At 61.7% G+C, this 18,831-nt stretch overlaps 1 protein-coding gene across 1 annotated transcript in view; it reads left to right on the top strand.

The window, feature by feature from the left end:
• Positions 1 to 10,382: 10,382 nt before the first annotated feature.
• Positions 10,383 to 18,831, top strand: part of IL11RA (interleukin 11 receptor subunit alpha) — a 54,793-nt gene continuing 46,344 nt past the window's right edge. Inside the window, exon 1 of the mRNA XM_067530883.1 lies at positions 10,383 to 10,507. The gene's annotated coding sequence lies outside the window, so the exon portion shown is untranslated. The remainder of the gene's footprint in view (positions 10,508 to 18,831) is intronic.

Genomic DNA, 18,831 nt, shown 5'->3' with positions numbered 1-18,831 from the left:
TTGTTCAAGATGGTTTCTTTCATTCCCCCCTTGTACGGGGAGATTTTGGTGGCTCAGTAACAGGGCCAGGGACCACTACCAAGAGTGTAATGCTGATTATCATACGTGGTGCGAACAGCAGCCAAACTCGGTCGGCCTTTCTGCAGGCCTGTGCAGCCAGGCGGGGAGGGGGTCCCCTCTTGCTCAACCTTTATCTGACTCCTCACCCCCTGGATGAAGTCTCTGTGGACATGCTGGGGTCTGTGTTTCAGGAGAAGAACAAGATGCTGATCTATATTTACCCTCTGGGAGGTGTTCGGGCACGTGGATTCTGCACGAACACATCCGGCTAATTAGTGATCTGCGGAAACCTCTTGATTAGCTTTTGAAGCTGCTTGCCCAACTCGGTTTTTTTATTGGCACATTATTGTTGCACTAACCCAGTAAATGAGGGGAGAAAGTATGGGGCTGGTGGACTCTCAGGGATCTCTTTGGATGCAGTTTGGGGTCCCCACCAGCAGCTGAGAGACAGGGATCGGAGGGCTGCTGGTGTATCACTTGAGAGCCACCCCAAGCTTCGTTAATGATTGAGGGTTGGGATGTTTTGCTAACCTGTTGCAGACGTGTGTATGTGCTTAAGACTGAGAACAGCAGAGCTTTAAATGAGAGCACTCCTGTGTCGTACTGTTTGTGCCAACCCAGCCATCGGTCAAACGGCCGCGTCCCCATTGATTTATTTCCTGTCACCACCTTGCACAGAGTACAGTTACTAATGATTTTGGGTTGAAAGAACCCCGGGTAACACCATCCCCTTTCCAGCTTTTACTGGCCAGGGCCTATCCCAGAGATCAAATCGCTTGGTTGCTTTGTCTCCTAGGGAGAAGGATGAAGACGGAGTCTGTCTCTGTTCCTCATACCCCCAAAGAGACGTCTTTGTCTTACAGTCCCGAAGGCCTCCTGGGGTTTCACCTCCTGTGTCTCTCTGTGGGGCTGGAACCAATGTTAATTCTCTGTCTTACAAGTTCAGGAGCAGAATAACCTCCCGGCTAGTTTATCTCGATGGCTTTGTTTACTGCTAATACGTAAGCTGAGGTACACCCGCTTCCTTTGTCTAGGACAGACCTGTTTACCACCTTTACCCAGGCTAGCCTGTCTGGTCTTAAACATGGTCTAGTAACATCAAACCGATGGACTCCATAGCTTCACATTTACCCTTAACACCTGCATTTTACAATGATATTAATCACCACCGTGCAATTAGCTTTCATGTGAACCCTCACCCAATACCTGTCGGATAAATACCGTGACCACAGCGCGTTGGGTGTAATGAGCTGGTTGGGTCTGATGAGAGGCAGTGTCCCACTGGGCGTCAAGGGCTCTGAGGGACATACTGGCCAGCATCACTTCAGGCTTGCCTGGGTTCAGCTTGGCCCAACCTGGTCATCAGCCGAGGGCTGAGCTCCTAGGCATTCTGACAGGCTGGGATGACGTTGATTGCGTCTGCGGAGAACAAGACAGACAGCAGAGTGTCATCAGCAGCACCCAGGGCGTCTCGCAGCCTCATGGAGATGTTGATGTTGAGCAGGGGGGTAGGTCGGCTCCTTCGGTGACCCACGGGTGAGGGCCAGCAGAGAGGAGGAGCCGTTACCCATCACCAGCCTGAGCTCTCTGGGAGACCCTGGGCCAACGTGGGACATAGGTGCTGTGCTAGCCCCTCGGCACAGGGGTGACCGTCCCCCTGTGAACGCAGCCCGTCTTCTGATGGCTGAATGCTTTCTCACGCGGCCCGAGTTCCATCACCAGCTTTGTTATTCACCCGTGTGCACCAGGTGGCCCGTCTGGTGCCGGCGGCCTGGTGGGTAGTGCGGCCGGGGGGCCGGCCTAGGATTTAGGACATGTGGGTTCTATCCCTGGCTTTAGCCTCTTCTGGCTCTATTCCTGCCCCTTATTGCTTGAGGTTGCAAATTCTCTGGTGCTGGTCATCTCTCTCATTGCGTGTGCACCCAGTGCCCACCACCCTGGCCATAGAGCTCAGAGTCTCCAGGGGCCAATATCCTATTACATACAAGTGGCAGCTAGTTTAAAAATGGGCCGTTCTCCGTCCCGGGGCTTTCCCTTCGTGCTCAGACTTGTCCATATCTGGCAGCAAGGTTCCCCCAGGCATCACGGGAGGGGGGCGGTTTTCAGAGGCATTGGAAGGCAGGCAGTGGGGCTTGTAGAAGGTAAGTGTTATGCGTGGGACACGGCCCAGAGGCCTTGGTGGCAGAAGCTGATGTGATTTACCCCCTCCCCAGTGTCCTCCTCGGGTTACACAGGAGCAGGCAGCACTCGCCCGTGTGCCCGACCACCTGATGTCATCGACAATAAAGGAGATCCTGAGCAGCCCAGCGGTGATGCTGGCCAGCTGGGAATCCTCTGCCCACCCCTGCTGTGGCCCTTTGATGTTGGCGGTGCCTCCAACACTGGGTCCTGCCCACACGCACTGGCTTGCTCCGGGCGCCTCTGGGAATAGACCCGAGCTGATCTCTGCAGTGGGTCTAACTCCAAGTGCCAGTGATCAGCAATAGATCCCCAGCTCCTCTTAGATCCCAGTGAATGCGCCTTTACTTAACAAAGCGGGTGTAATGGACTGAGATGAACGAAAAGGTCACGACCCCTTTCAATCAGCAGGGGGGCGCTTCAATAAATCCATTCATCACTGCAGCTTACGGTGGTGAATGAAACTTAACCCACGTACCTGTCCACTGGCCACACTACCCCGCCCTGGGCGTGCACCCCTCTGAATGCCAGCGGGCTAGACGCTTGCTTGTGTGGAAGATCTTGACGCTGGGACAATGCTCCATTGGTCCAGTGCTTCAGAGGCAACAAGCGGGATTCTAACTTGGGCTGGTTTCAAGCAGCACCGCCCCTCTGAAGAGAGGGGTTGTTATAACCAAAGGCCAGGATCCCTGGATCCTGGTCAGCCCATTGAGGTGCAGTGGGGAGTTTTCTGTAGCTATTTTGTATAAATGCTGTCTGTGCCTCAGTTTCCCCTCTATGCTGCATTGTTAACTAGGTGGAGGGTCAAGGCTATGACAAAGGTGTGACTGGCACCTGGCTGTCTCAGGTTTGGGGGCCGGGGTCAGTGGGGAGTCTGTGAAGACAACGGCAAATCCAATCACCGGCTGTGACACGCTGCACCCCATGTACACCCTGATGGTGTGATTGTGTATTGTGTAATGCACGGTGTGTCGTGTGAGGTGTTTCTGGAGTGTGCACGGCGCGCTGGGCGTGGTTGCAGTAGTGGTGTGTTTGCTGCACTGTCATACGTGTGGTTCTGAAGCTCTGCTGTGTAACATTCCCAAACACGGGTCTCCTAGCGGGAAGCAGATCCTGGCAAACACGACAAGCAGAGAGACGGTTCACGCCTCACTAAAGCACGTGTAAAACAACCCAGGAACAATGGAGGAGGCTAAGCATCTGATAAGGGGCTGCTCATTGACAGGGAGCTGCAGGCCGTGAGAAGGCGAGAAAGCCTGACAAAGAACAGCGGAGGCATGCCCTGGAGATGGAGAAGCGGAGGGGCAAGAGGACCCAGGGAGGGGTAAGTGGGAAAGGACCCTGGGATGCCAATTCTGCAGGGAACCTAGCTACCAAACTGTCACCCCAGTTTAAGGGGGGGGGGAGTATAGATGCTGACCTCACCACCTTTGAGAGGGCTTGCGATTGGAACCAGGCTGACCCTGTGGATGGGCTCTGCTGTCGCAGCCCTGGGTTGTCCCAAAGTCCTAGCGAGGCGCCTAGCCAGAAGGATGGCGTGGAGAACGGGGACCATGAACTGTTCAAACAAGCTCTGCTGCTTCAGTGTGTGCTGACCCCCGGGGCAGAGCGGAAGAGGTTTCGGGCTGTACAAAAGACCCCGGCTGGGAGCGACAGGAAAGTCACCCCCCTGCCGGGAGAGTCTCTCCGCAAAGGGGGGAAGACGCAAGGGTCACCATGCTGCAGTTCTATGACCTGGGTGGGCTGGAGCAGCTGAATGAGATTGTCCTCGGGACCTGAAGAGGTGACCAGCGGAAGGAAGCCTAGACCTGTGGAGGCGGTGTGCGGGCTGGCAGGCCAATGAGTTAGTGGCCAGTGGGTCTGGGTATAAAAAGAGCCCCAAAGGGGACTGGGGAAAGGATCCCATGGAGGCACCCCACAAGTGGGGAACCCAGGGTTGGGGGAGTGGCTGGGGGGAGGCAGTCGTTCTCCCAGGGACCTTGGAGAGCTGAGCCCTAACATCTGCAGCTGGAGAGGGCAGCAGTGGGGAAATGCCTGGGGCTTGGCGAAAGGACATGTGGCCGGGGCAGAGAGAGGGCAGCCTCCGTGCACCCGGGGGGGCAGCCTCTGCTCAGACTCCAGGAGCAAACTATGGCATTGACCCTTGGGGGAGAAGTAGTCGCCCAGCCAGCTCCTTCAGGGCACAGGGTGGTGACAGAGGAGTGCCCACACCGGGCCCATCCATGTCCTGCTGTGCTCTGAGCCCTGGGGGAGCGGCAGGGGGCAGAGAGATTGGGGGGCAGAGAGACCCCTCCTCAGACAGCGTGTGGTGCAACCCCATCAAATGCTGATGGGCTGGGGGGCCTGGGCTAAGGTCCCATGGGGGAGCCATTCCCCTGTCTATAGCGCAGGTCCCTGGGCAGAGCTGGGAGGGACGGGGGGGGTTGATCGTTGGGGCTCTCCAGGATCCCGGCTCTGACGTCCTTTGGGGGAACGACTGTGTCTCTCTGAGACAAAATTCAGTCCCTGCTTCGGCACCAGCCGGGATTTGAACCACAGGAGCCAGGAGGCCGCGCGGGCAGGTGTCAGCGAACATGCAAATGGCCTGGCTGGGAGGGGGGAGGAGGGTTTCCCCCCGGCTGGTAACACACCGGAAAAGCTGCTAAGCTCAGGGCAGCTTCCTGTCTGCCCCCAGCCCCCTGGATCTGAGCTGGGCAGAAGAACGTCCCCCCCATCTCCACACGGGGGGTGTGAGTCACACAGCTCTGCGCTGTGAGCAAGGCAGCCGGCTCGCGACCTGCCCCTGGCTGGGGGAGCAAAGGCAGAGCTGAGCATGGGGGGAGTTGAGCCAGGTGGGTTTGCCTTGTCCGGGGGGGAGGCCGGCCCCAGGGAAGCACCTGGAAGGCGGCTGCTGGTACCAGGTGCATCCGACCAAAGTGGGTCTCTGCCCACGGAAGCTCATGCCCAGATCCACGTGTTAGTCTTTAAAGTGCCCCAAGACGCTCGCTGGTAACAGAGACGCCTGCTCAGAGGGGTGCCACGGCCATGGCGGGTTCACTTACCCAAGAGACCCCGAGTCACAGCCCTCCAGCAAGGGGGGGCTGGGAGAGGACTCTGCCCGGGGGGTGAGGGCAACAGGGTGACCCCAAGAGGGGAGAAGAGCTCCTGGCACATGCACAGCCGGGGGTTGGGACACAAATCCTGCAGGGGCTTGCCAACGTACAGGGGCATCTTGCATCCCTGCCTCCCCAGCCCCCCCGGGACACCAGAGCCCCGGAGCTATGGCTGGGGTAAGAACGATCAAGGGATCGCTCCCTGCTCCAGCCTAGGGGGAGGGACGCCCCAGGCTGCCGCCCAAACGGCGGCCACCTGGAGCTGGCATGATGGGGAGGGGGGCAGTGGCAGGACCCCAGCCCAGCTGCAAACCCAAAAGTTCTGAGGTGGCAAAAGGGCCCGGGGGGGCCGCACAAAAGCGCCTCCTGTGCACGCTGCTCGTGCCATTTGAACGGCCCCGGCCTCAGGAAGGACGTGACACTGCTCTGCAGGGTGCATTTTAAGTGGGCGTGGTTAGCAAGCGTGCTAAATCAATCTGGCACGTGCAAGGAAACGAGAGAGCCGCTGCGGCACCTGTGGTTAGCAGCGGAGGGTTTGAACTCACCCCGGTCCCTGGTTGAAGTGAGCCTGCTCAGTTCCGTCGCAAAGGGGGGAGAGAGGTGGGGGCGTGGGGAATTTGCTGTAACTGTTTTTGTCCGATTGCTGTGCGCGCCTCGGTTTCCCCTCCGTGCCGCATTGTTAACGAGGTGGTGGCGAAAGGCGGCTTGCTCTCAGGCTGGCCGCGACGCGGGTGTGAACGGCACCTGCCTGTCTCAGGTTTGAAGGCCCGGGTCAGCGGCGAGTCGGTGGAGACCACGGCAAATCCAGCCGCTGGGATATCTGGTTCCACAGCTGGGGTCACGGCGCCGATCCCGCCGCTCCGTGGCACCCCCGCCTCCACTTTGTCCTTCGCAGACGCGGGGAAACCCGGCGGAGGTCTCATCCCCTGCCCCCCTTCTGCCGAAAGCGCTTTGCTAGACAAACCAGTGCTAAACAAACCTGGCTTGGGCAGAGCTCCTCCCGGCAACCTTCCAGCTGCCCACCAAAATGGAGCCTGCTGACTCAGCATCCCCCGGCTCCTGGCTGCTGCCTCTGGCCCCAGAAGCATCCCCGGGCCTGCCAAAGGCACCTCCAGCAGGTGTGCCGGCGCTGCCGAGCTGCTCTCCTATTTGTCGCCCCGCTGGTGGGCGGGGTCTCCTACGGCGTCGTCCTGCTCTCTGATTGGGCGACCAAAACAGTTTAAAACCGGGTGGCAGCACGGGGCGTGTCAGCGGGAGTGGCCCCGGCTGGCGCAGGGCTCCTGGTTCGCACTGCTTCTCCGGCTCGGGGGCCCACGGCCGCCCAGTGGCAGCCGTGCTCTTGGCGAACAGCTGAGAAGGCGGCCTCGTGAATGTGGAGTGACGCCAGCCGGCGCCGCATCCCCCCCGACTCAAGTGGTGCGCTCCCCTTTCCTGTACCCCTCGGGCTGGACAGGGAAAGCACACACCAACCCACGCTCCAACCAGCGACCCCGCGCACCGCTGCCGATCTCGGGCACGGGCCAAGGTAGAGTGAACAAACCCAAAGGGACTCGCAGAGATGCCAGCTCGGCTGGCCGTGGGCACAGAGGTGTTGGGGCAGCCAGAGTCGGTGCAAATCCGTTCCCTGGCGGTGCCAATCGGTGTGGCTAGTGCACTTGGCCGTTTCCCACCAGCCGATGATCTGGCCCGGGTTGTTTTCCCAGCTCAGCGCTGGCCGGTGAGCCCAAGCCCCCGTCGGTGGACACAGTGGGCAGGGAATGGCCGGCCTGCCCCGGCTTTGTCCGTTGGTGTGCGGCAGGACGGAGCCAGGCTGCGGTGGAGTCACAGCTTCGGTGGCCAGACAGCAGGGAGCTAGCCTGGTGGAGCACATGTGCCCTGACATCAGCCCGGCCCGGTACAACCCCTGCCAGCCTGGCCCTGGAGTCGGGAACGGGCTGTGCTCAGAGATGTGCGGGCTGAAGCGCCCAGCTCCGCTGTGCGGGACCAGAACCCGGGTGGGTGGGTCTGAAATTCCCCGTCCAGGAGAGGGCAGCCGTGCAGGGACCCAGCCGCACACGTGAGGAGCACTGGCCCCCTGGGGTGCACGGTTGCATTTTGGGAGCTCTAGGGACGGGCTGGTCTAGACGGCGCCTCCTGCAGGGCCTGGCAGCACCTGTGCCCGGCCTGTGAGCATCGGCCCCCGGGGTGACCCTGCCTCGTCTCAGCCCCCCCAGCGGTTAGCCTCCTTGTCCTCGCTAGCTGGCAACCCCTTGAATTTATCGCCTACAAGTGCTGCCCGCCTGGCACCTGCACTGCTCCCCAGCCACGGGCTCATGGGGCCGCCCAGGTGCAGAGCCAGGCATTTCTAGCGTCCTGCGCTCTCGGCCGTCCGGGAGCAGAGCCCCAGCCCTTCGAGGAGCAGGGCCCGAGGAGGCCAGCAGGGGCGCAGGAGGGAGGAGATTGGGGCAGTGGGTCTGCCCCTGCCCCCCCACGGGCCGCCTGCTCCTGCCTAGCCTCTCCGGATGCAGCTGCCCCTGAGCCCCCCGGCACCTCTCTCCGCTGGCGCCATCTAACGCGTTGGGAACCCGTGAGCTCGGCGCTGTCTGCGCAGCCAGGCCCCACGGCGGGGGGCAGAGTCAGCGCTGTGCCCGCGCCCATAGGCGGTGGGTCTGAGAGGCTGGGGGAGGCAGCGCCCCTCTCCTGGGTGCCGTGCCCGAAAAGACACTTGGGCCCTGGCCCTGCCGCCACCTGCCCCTCTGCAAGGTGGGGGGAGGCAGAGAGCCATGAGCAGGGTGTGGGGGTCTGGGGGAGTGGGGGGTGCCGAGCAGGGGCCGGGGCCACGGTCTGGGCTGCCCCTCCCACTTCTAGGGAGCTTTCGGCGCTCGTGCCCAGCCTCCCCACATGCAGGAGTCACGCGCCGCCCCACGCCCACGGCCCACAGGGGCTGGCAACCCCGCCCCCTCTGCCATCTCTCACTGCCCTGATCCGGGGGCCTGATCCTGCGTGGTGCTGGGCACTCCCCCGGACTTCAAGGAGCGAGGCGCTTTGGTGGAGCTGGGGTTGCGTGGGGGGGAGCCCAGTGCTGGGGTTCACAGGGGCACTGGCAGAGCTGGGGTCGCCGAGGGCTGCGGGTCGGGAGTGAGGGGCACTGGCAGAGCTGGGGGGAGAATCGTGCCCGGGCCCAGCTCTAGCGAAGAGCCCCCGGTGATTCCCGTCGAGCGGATCCTGCTCATTGCTCAGCACAGGACAGGCCGGGCCTTGCTCGGGGAAAAGGTGGGGTGCGGGTGGGGGGTCACGCTCCTGCGTGTGAATGACAGGCTGGGATGCTGCGGGGGGCTGCCCCGTCCCCAGCCACCCTGCACTCTGCAGCTGCCCCGGGGAAAGTCTCCCCAACCCTCGGTTTCTGTGTCTTGGGGGCGGCGGGTGTCAAAGGGGAAGTTTAAGCCTTTGTTGTGTTTGGTTATTTGGGGCGCCCGCCCCAACCCCTGGAGCCCCCCCGACACAGTAATGGCTGGTGATGCTGAAATACTCAGACCGGCACGGTTCACCCCACTGTCCCCCCGTCCTGCCCCCCCAGTCCCTGAGTGAGCAGCAGGGCCCAGGCTGCAGGTGAACGGATGGGCCGGCAGCAGGTGCCTCGCCCCGGTAGTGCTCGGTGGATCCTGGCTCCAGCGCGGCGTCGGGCAGACCGCAGCAGGCCGGCGGGTGGGGTGCGTGGCAGAGCAGCTGCCTCCTGGGCCTGGCCCCGCACCGCTGCATAACCCCCCGCACGCCCCACGGCTCCCCCGCCCAGGCAGAGAGCGAAGGCAGAAGCCAGGCTGGCGGGGGTTGGCTCCCTCTTGCTGGCCCTGTAACGCATGAAAGGCAGACCTGCACAGCTTGGCTTCGTTAGTGCAGGGCCCCGCCTGGGCCCACAGCGGGTGTAGACGGAGTCGTGTCCCCACCCCCGCCACGCTGGGATGGTAAAGCTGCGTATGAACGCCAAGGCTGCAGGCTGGTTTGTCACTGAAAGGTTGCTACGTAGTGCAGCTCTCTGCACGCTGGTTTGTTATTGTAGGGTTGCCCAGGGGGGGCACATGCCGGTTTGTTATTGTAGGGTTGCCCAGGAGGGCTGGCATGGGGCACATGCCGGTTTGTTATTGTAGGGTTGCCCAGGTGAGCTGGCATGGAGCACACACTGGTTTGTTGTTGTAGGGTCGCCCAGGTGGGCTGGCACGGGGCACACACCGGTTTGTTATTGTAGGGTCGCCCAGGGGGGCTGGCACGGGGGCACACGCCGGTTTGTTATCGTAGGGTCGCCCAGGGGGGCTGGCACGGGGGCACACACCGGTTTGTTATTGTAGGGTCGCCCGGGGGGCTGGCACGGGGGCACACGCCGGTTTGTTATTGTAGGGTCGCCCGGGGGCACACACTCAGCGCAGAGCCCCGTTACAAAGGCTCCTGCCGGACCCGGCTGAGGGTATCGCCGCGCAAAGACTTTGGCTGCAGGTTTCTGTAACTGACGGGGGGGATGTGACACCCGGTGCTTCCCACCGCGAACCAGCCGTTTCCACCGCAATTCCCAGCCAAACCAAAACCATTCCACCCCCGCCCCCCCCCCCGCCTTTAAATTGGGGGGGGAGGGGAACCTACTGTGTGTGTGTCTCTGCCCCCCGGCCCCGCTCCTCCACTGGCAGAAGCGGAGGGACGCGTTACGAAGCGAGAGGAAAGGGGGATGCTGCCCAGCCCGACGCACACCGGCTGCTCGCCCGGCTCCGAGCGTCCCTCCGCCCCTTTCAAACACTTTCAAACAAGGCGAGGGACGTTCTTCGGAAGCGGAGCCCGCCCGCCCGGCCCTGGTTTTCCGGCGGCGGCGGCGGCGGCGAGCCCCACGCGGGACCACTCCGCCCAGGGCACGGCCGGGGAAACTGAGGCACAGAGCAGGGCCAGCGCCGTGCGCTCCCCCCCGCCAGCCTGCTGCAGGAGGCAGGAGCCCCGCGGGCGGCCCCGGCCCGGCTTCGCCGCCCAGACAGGAAACCTTGGCCCCAGATTGGCAGGGGGACGCTCCAATGGGGCTCCGGGATCCCCTCCCGCCCGCCTCCCTCCCTGCCTTCCCGCAGCCCGGCCGGGGCCGAGCCGTGGCCCGGAGCGCGGCGAGCAGGGCGCGCCCGAGGGCAGCCGGGCACCATGGCGCTCCCGGACCGCTAGCAGCGGGGAAGGTAGGAGAGACCCGGCCCCGACACCGACACCGCCGGGATGGGCGCGGGGAGGGCGAGCCCCCGGTGCCCTTCGCGGTGGGGCCCCCAGGGTGTCCCCCCCTTCCCCGGAGCCCCTCGGGGGCCGCGCGCCGCGTCTGTCCGGCGGTGCCCTGGCCCCGGGCGGCGCTGGACAGACAGACGTGCGCCGTGGGGGGCAGGAGCGAGGCGCCGGCGGTGGGTCTGGGCAGCCCCCGCCCGACCCGACCCGACCCGGCCCGGCCCCAGACTGCTGCGTGTCTACCCCTGCGCGCTGCGCTCCGCTCCGCGTCCAGCGCCGAGCCCCAGCGCCGGTGGGAGCCGGGCAGCGGCGATCGCTGGAGCCCGCCGGCCGCCCGCTGCCCTCCTGCCTTGGCACGGGGAGCTGGCTCGGCTGGGGGGTCCCGTGTGCGCCCGCTCGGCCGGGCCTGCAGCTGTTTGAAACCCCCGCCCGGGCTGCCCGGGCCCCGCTGCGGCTTCTTGCCCCTCTCTCTGTATGTGAACAGCCCCCGCCCTGCCCCCCACTCAACTCTGCCACACACACACACTCACCCCTGCCATTCACACACACACACACACACACACCCCCGGCATCCCTCCAGATATACACACACTCACCCCTGGCTCCCCCTCCAGGCTGGGGAAGTTGAGGCTGGGGTGTGAACTGCAGACTCCCCAGACCCAGCTTCTGTCCTGGCCTGGTTCAGAGACAGGCCTGCAAGCTGCCCCTTGTGGCCCTGGAGCTGACCCAGACCTGAGCGCCCCAGAGTTTGGGTCCAGGGTGGGGCCCGCGTCTGGGGCTGAGTGTCACTGGTGAGCGGTTCGGCTGGTCTCGGGTGGGCTTTGCTGGGCTCCGTGGAAAGCCCAGGAATCGGTGTGTCCATTGCGGGCTGGCACTAACTGTGCTGTCTGGGAGGGGCCGGGCTGGGTCTGTCTCTGGCTCCAGGGGGGGCTCTGGCAAGTGCCCGTCTCTCTGCAACCTGCCCCCGCGTCTGGCCTCGGGCCAGAGCTGCTGCTTGTCGTGTTTGCACTCAGCCAGTGTTTACCCGCGCGCCGGTCGCTGCACGCATGGCAGGGCTTCCCCGCCTGGCTGTGCAGATCCCCCCGGGAGTGGGGGGACGCTGGGTGCAGAGGGAAACTCCAGCCAAGTCTCCTGGGGAGCCTGGGCGCAGCTCCTCCTCTGGCTCCCGGGACGGGGTGGGTACCCGCAGCTGGGTCAGGACTAGGCCGAGGGGCGCAGGGTCTGCGGAGCATTGCGCTGGGTGCTGTGCGGTGCACCCTGAACCCCGCAGGGGTGCGGCCTAGCACGCTGCTGGTGAGCAGGCTGGGAAGGGGCAGCACGCACCCCTCTGCCAGCTCCTGTGTGACGTGACGCCCAGACGCCTGCAAGATGCACCTGGCGTCGTGTCCCCACCTGCCTGCCCCACAGCTGCCGGGCGGTTCTAGGGTCATTAGCGGGGCCAGAAGAGTTTGGTGGAAGTTTATTGTTGGTTCCCATGCTGCTCTGTTCTTTCTCCCAGTTGCTCTTGGCCCCGACCCACTCCCGCCATTGGGTGACAGTGGGTGTATCTCAGGCAGAATCTGCCCCATCGAGATTCACCCATCAGGCACTCCGGTGCCATGGTGAGGGGCGGATGAAGCATGCTACGCTGGAGGACTGGAGCGGTGGACGAGGGGGCTGTGGGTCGGGATTGAGGGATGCTAGCAGAGAAGTGTGGGAGGAATGGAGCTGGGGCTGGAATAGCAGAGGGAAGGGGGCCAGGGGCCGGGATTTGGCAGGCATTGGTGGCGCTGTGGGGGGCCCAGTGCTGGAATAGCAAGGGGGGCCGTGTTTCAGGTTGAAGGACGTTGGCAGAGCTGGACGTGGGAAATGTGCGCAGCCCCTCTTTCAACTTGGCTGTGCTGTGCCCAGCCGGCGAGCAGCTCCTCACTCCTGCAGAAACCGAAGGGGGGAAAAACCTGACGTGCAGATTATTTCTGATAAGCAACTTTTTCCCCCGTCCCTGGTAAAGTCCCTGGGCCGCGGCGCTGGCACGGGGGGAGGGTGTTTGGCCTCCGCTAGGCTGGCTGTTGATGAAAGATGAATGAGTGACTCATGACGACGCGAGGCTCCAAGCTCAGATAATCTTGGAAACAGCACCCGTTCCCCTTGGCAGCTGCCGGCTTTATCAGACGCCTCTGCACTCGGTTTGCAGCGCATCGGCCCGTCCTCTGTGGCCCTTCCCCTGCAGGGGAGCAGCGGGGCAGCTACACGGCCTGTGCCCAGCCAAACTCAGCCTGTTAGGCCCAGCGCTGGCTCCGGCAGAGAGCGTGGCTGTGTCGGGAACACACCCCTGAGACCATTGCAGGGCTGGGAAGCGAAGCTCTCATCCGTGCCTGCCGCCTAGTGTAGGCGTCCAGCGTAACTGAGCACGGCTCCTGCCCCCCGGGGTCTCCACGGCGGGATGTTGGATTCATTGGATCCACCCTCTCCCTTGACCCTCACACCCAAACCTGAATGTCCCCGGGCGTTAGCCACAGGCACTAGGCCGGGAGTCGTAGGCCAAGTGCGTGTTGTGTGGGCGGCTGCCCCTGGGGGAGGAAGGGATCAGACTCATTGCACTGGGCGCTCAGACCCGTCTGTGTGTGTGCGCCCGCCGGGGCCAGGCACGCTGCCCTCTCCCGGGAGCAGCGGTGCTGGCTTTCCAGGGCTGCGGGCGTCCAGAGTCTGCAGGCCCTGCTAGTGGACGGCCCCACCGACTTCGACAGGCCAGAAGGTCCAGGATCCCTGTGCGCTTGGTGCACCTGGGTCATTGCGCTGCACGCGGGATGGACGCGCCGCTCCCCGGGTACCTGTGTGGCCCCAGTGGCTGACCACCTCTCCCTCACTGACCGGTGTGTCCTCAGGCGGGGCAGTGCTCTTGCCCCCATTGCATAGTGGGGAACTGAGGCACGGATGAGGTTAAGTGACTTGCCCAGGGTCATGCAGGAAGTCTGGGGCGAAGCAGGGAATTGAACCCATGTATCTTGGAGCATCGCTTCAGTGCCCCCTCCCCGAGACAGTCCACAGCCCCCCCTCGGCTTCCCGGGAAAGCGCTGCAGAGGGGAACGGCTGCCGCCCCACGTCAGGGCAGGCGCCGGGAGGGAGCAGCGAAGGAAGCTACCAATGGCTCGGACTGTCATCCGTGCAGCCCCCCCCCCTCCCTGGCTGGCGTCTGAACGTCGCTAGGAGAGGGTGGCGCGGGGCGGAAGCCGTGAGTTCACAGCGCGGGGGGGAAGAGGCGTGTGGGCGGTGCTCTGGCTGGGGTCTGCGGAGTCATCGTTTTCTGCTCTGGATGAGCCCGGGCATTGGTGACGTTGGCACAAGATGCAGCCTCTGTGACTGGACGGTGCACGCAGCGGAGACGAGACGGGGGAGGCCCACGCTGGCATGATGGAGCATTTGGCCTGGGGCAGGACAAAGGCTGCTTGGATTGAGACGCCGCCGCTTGTGGAAATCACGGCAGACACTTGTCTAAAGTCTAATTTTGTGCGTGCACATGCGTGCACCGATCCACACGCCAGTGCGTGCACACGGCCCCGGGCCCACGTGGGGGAGCGTACACCCGTGGGCATGCACGGACACGGACCCATGTGCGGGGAGTGTGTGCTTGCACGCACAGACACGGACCCACATGGGGGGGGGGCATGTGCCCGCACACACAGACACGGACCCCCATCCGGGGGGTGTACACCCATGGGCACGCACGCAGACCCACGTGGGGGGTGCGCCTCTACACACGGGCACGGCCCCAGGTGAGGGAGAACGTGCACTCGCAAAGCCTCCCCCCTCCACACTGCAGTTATTTTTCCATCTGCTCTGTTCCTCTAAAGGAAAATCCCTCTCAGGGGAACTTTCTGGCTGAAGGACGTGCACCAGCCCAGCAGGAGAGAAACTCCACTTGTTTCCATCTGCCACAGCTTGGGGCTTTCCCCACCCCCTATTTTTTTCCAGCAATGAGTCTGAGCTGGGTCTGGACTCGGGGCATGTGTGGGTCTGGGGATTGGGCTCTGCCGGTTCTGGAGACAGGGCCAGGAATGGAACTGGGTGCAGAGAGGGACTGCCCCTTCCACCTACCGCAACGGGCCCTGACGTGGCGCTGCCGCAAACCTAGTCAGAAATAGTGGCTCCGAGGCTCTCTGGAGATCTGCTAGGCTGGTTTTAGAAGTTTTTATGCTGTAATGATTTCGGAACCACAGTAACTGGAGTGACGATGGTTTCAAAGTGTCCCATCTGTTTTGGGGTTGTTTGTAAAACAAACAAACAAACAAACAAAAACTGCTTTTGGCAAAAAATGTCGTTTCATTTGTAGCTTTCCTCTTTGTCTTTTTTTAATGCAAAACCAAAACATTTTCAGTCGTGGGAAAGCCGGGCGGTTTTTGGTTTTTCAAAGAAAATGTTTTGTTTCTTCCGAAAGTTTTTTGTGGACAGTCCTCTCTGGTTTCTGACCAGCTCTGAGGCAAACGGGGGGGGGCACAGGCGGAAGCGTTTTAAAAACAGCACCCCTTCCCCTCCAAACAATGTGAAAACTCTTACACGTGCTCTAAAACACCTTTGCTCTGCAATGTGACACGCAAGCTGCTTGGGGCAGGGACCGGCTCTTCCTTCTGTCTTTGTACAGCACCTAGCGCGACTGCGGCGCTACAAATAATAAAGGCAGTAAAGTTTTACCAGCACTCCTGTGGGCAGAGCTGCACAACTCGCCCCTTTGCCGTTCAGCTTCTCACTCACAGAATCTTTGTACCACCCAGCCGCAGTTCTGTCTCCTCCAGCTGCTCCTGAAGGTGGGAAAATGCGCCGGTGTCTTAGAATTGTTTCTCTGATGGCTTGGCTTAGCTGTCATTGCAGTCAGCGGAAGGCAAAAATACAGAGACGTTGTTAGGCCCTGTTGAGAGAGGGCTAGAGAACGAAGCTGAAAATGTCGTGGCGCTACCCTATAAATCTGTGGGGTACCCTTACAGGGGATTGCGTGTTCAGTTCTGGTCCCCTCAGCTCCAAAAGGATAGGGCAGAAATAGATACAGGCCAGTAAAATGGTTTACAGGCCTGACGAGATTGCCTTAAGAGGAGAGAGGGGACAGACCAGGGCTATCACGTTGAGCAATGAGTGCTGAGAGGAGGGAGAAGGTCCCTGGGCGTATCTTTCTACCCTCTCTTGTGACACACGGACAGGGCGATGTTCAGTGAAACTTTTCCCGAAAAGCAACAAATGAAAAACGGACCAAAGGCCGGGAGTTTTCAAGCAACACGTGATGAACCTGTGGAACTCACTGCCACAAGATACCACTCAAGTCAAGGGATTCAAAGGACTCCAGTCCAGGCTAACGAGGATAGTCGTGTGTGTGTCAGGGGTACCAGCTCTGTCGCTTAGGATAGAAGCCATAATGCAGGTATCGCATATGGTCAGGTTTTTGGGGGGGGTCACGTGTCCTCCGAAGTGGGGCGCTGCTGGAGAGAGAGGGCTGGGTACAGACCTGGCTGGCTCCCACTGAAGTCAGTGGCAGGGTATTCCTATGCTCAGGTAAGCCTCTGCTTTGACTCACTCAGAGCTTTCTCCAGCACTTTCCTGGGAGGCTGAAACTCCGCACGAGTTGTCTCAGCCCAGACCTGATCATTCACGTTTGTAACAAAGTTCTCTTGGTGCAGGGGGAGCGGAGGGGACGTAGGAACATCAGAACGGCCCTACTGGGTCAGACCAATGGTCCATCTAGCCCAGGCTCCTGTCTGCCGCCAGTGGCTGGGGCCTGGTGCTTCGGAGGCAATATCGAGGGACCTGTCGCCTGTCGTCCACTCCCGGCTCCTGGCAGTCCGAGGTTTAGGGACACCGGAGCATGGGGCTGCGTCCCTGACATCTTGGCCAATAGCCGTTGTTGGGCCTGAACTCGTCTCGTTCTCTTTCGAACCCCGTTGTGCTTTGTGCTGCACGCTTGAGACGCGTTGTTTGAGCGAGAAGAGCCGGAGGACTCTGACGGCGGGCTGGGGCCGCGGCGAGCCCTCGCCGAGGGTGGCAGGTGCAGAGGACGGAGCTATTCTGAATGCCCAGCAGTGCTCTGGGGCCGGGTGGGGGACGCAGTGCAGAGCGGCTGTGCTCTCGTCCCTGTAACGCTCCACGCAGGCTGGTCCAGGCGGGGCATCTCGGCTGTTACCGGTAAAAGCCCGGTCCTGCCGGGGGCCGACTGCGGCACCTGCACCGAATCCATTCGGGGTGCGGGGCCCACTGAGTTGGCAGGAGTCTTTCCAGCCACTTCCATGGACTTGGGGTCCAGCCCCAAAGCCGGGAAGCTGCTGATGGGTTTGAGCTGCTCTCGCTTGGTCCCTCTCCCTTTGGCCGCCGCACGGCCTTTGCAAGTTTGTTTCCCAGTTCCCAGGTGCTGGGGCTCCCACCGTGCCCCAGTCCGCCACCTCGGTGGGCCAGCCAGTGCCATCGGCTTTCATTTCCGGGGGCGGTTTGTCTTAATAACCCAGGCCACGAGGCAGCCCCTGGCCAGAGACTTGCCGCTTCAGGTTCCCTGGCTCAGTTCCCACCCTCCTGGAAGTGCTTTGCCTGTTATCACGTCCTTTGAGTGCTTCCCAACGGGTGCCAGGATCCCTTGGCCTCGCCAGACAGCCTCGTCTCGTCTCCTCTCTCCCCAAAGCCCCCTGAGAGGGGTGGTGGCCTTTGCTCTGAACTCCCTCTGGTTTGTCGATGTTCCCCTGGTCACGAGTTGTCCCAGACTTAACACTGTATCTCACAGGCCTGGCCTCGGCGGCACCGATTTGCTGTACGCTCGCAGCTGTTCCTACGAGAGCCAGACGGTCATGAGTCCGGTTTACCCCCCAGGGAAGATTTTATCAGTGTCCCATGGACGCACCTCTTCAGTGCCGCTGTAAGATCTCCCCGGCCTGAGATAAGTGACCCCGGTGCGCCGAACTTTGACCTCACCTTAGTTTGCTCTAAACGTGCTCCAAAGACCCTTGCTCCAGTCCCTGAGTTCCCCAAACTCCTCGCCAGACTCGGCCCCGGGGGAGGAGAAGGAGGCTTCAGACAGGAACCTGGGTGCAGCTCAGACGAATGCTTTAAAATGGCAGCTCGGTTTGAAGTCTCCATCGGACAGAAACAAACACCGCACCGCACTGGCCATCCAGACTGTCCATTCTGCTCCTCCGCGGGCGGCAGGGTTAACCCGGATGTTGCAGGAGGCGGACAATGGTGCTGGACCTTTTAAAAGAGCAGAATCATTTCACCATGGCTGATAACACGTGTAGCTGTGTGTGCTAAAAATCACAGCCAGGAGGGGCCCAGCACATACCGGGGTGACCTCGTCTCTAGCCCCTTCCAGCTCTTCGAGGGACCCAGATGTTAATTACAGGGGTGAGCCCCATAGACGAACCCCAAGATCTCCTGAGTCACAAGAGATTCCCACATCCAGAACCTGGCTGAATCCATTGATCATTTTTTTCTCTTTGAGATGAATGGACTTTGGGGCCAGAAGGGATTGTGCTGATCGCCAAGTCTGACCAGAGCACCTGGGCATTTCACTGTCTGAGAGCAAGTCAGCACAACTGCAGGTGCTGCGTCTCTGTGTTTATCTGCTGCATGCAGCCGGAAGATTCCTGCCCTCCGCTGGGATTTCAGTCCCTGCAGAAAATGTCTCCCGTCTTAACAAAAAGTCGCATGTGGCCGCTAATGAAAGCCATGTGACCCGCCAGATGGGTTTTCGATTAGCAGGCGGCCGTTAACAGGCGAAGGGCAGCAGCAAGATGCGTTCGTGCTACTGCCGTGTGGAGAAGCAGCCTGCTTTTCTGGGCGATGTCATGGCGCGTGCAGGCTCCTTCCTTGGCTGAAGTCAGCGGGAGCCTTGACAATGTAACCGAGCTCCCTGGGGGCAATGAAGGGCGGGCTGGTGACCTAATGCAAGAGAAATCGAAATAGAAGGTTCAAAGCGGCAGCACTTGGGTGGGATCCTGCCTTCCGACTCATGTGAACCTGCTGAGTGGAGTGGAGTCACACCGGATTTACACCCGTGCCAGAGAATGGAATCTGGCCCTTGGCGATACTCCTGCTTTGTCCCAAGTTCCCACCACGTTTTTCCCCTTTGGAGCATTTGCTGTGAGTCGGCTCTCACCTCCCTGAAGAGGGGGGACTGGGGTCAGCGGCCTCCGCTCACATCGCAGTGGGAAACGCCTCCGCCTGCCGGGAGCTGGACGCAGGGATGATGGAGGTTTGCTTCCCTTCAGATTACGGCTCTGCCCAGCTCTCTCAGCGGGAGAGGCCCATTCTCTCCCGTCGGACCCGGCTGATCTAGGCCCTC

The sequence above is a fragment of the Emydura macquarii genome, unplaced genomic scaffold, assembly GCF_026122565.2.
Source record: "Emydura macquarii macquarii isolate MOO-44397 ecotype Brisbane River unplaced genomic scaffold, CSIRO-AGI_Emac_v2 contig_3114, whole genome shotgun sequence".
Lineage (NCBI taxonomy): Eukaryota > Metazoa > Chordata > Testudines > Chelidae > Emydura > Emydura macquarii.
This window is presented reverse-complemented; position numbering and strand designations above follow the sequence as displayed.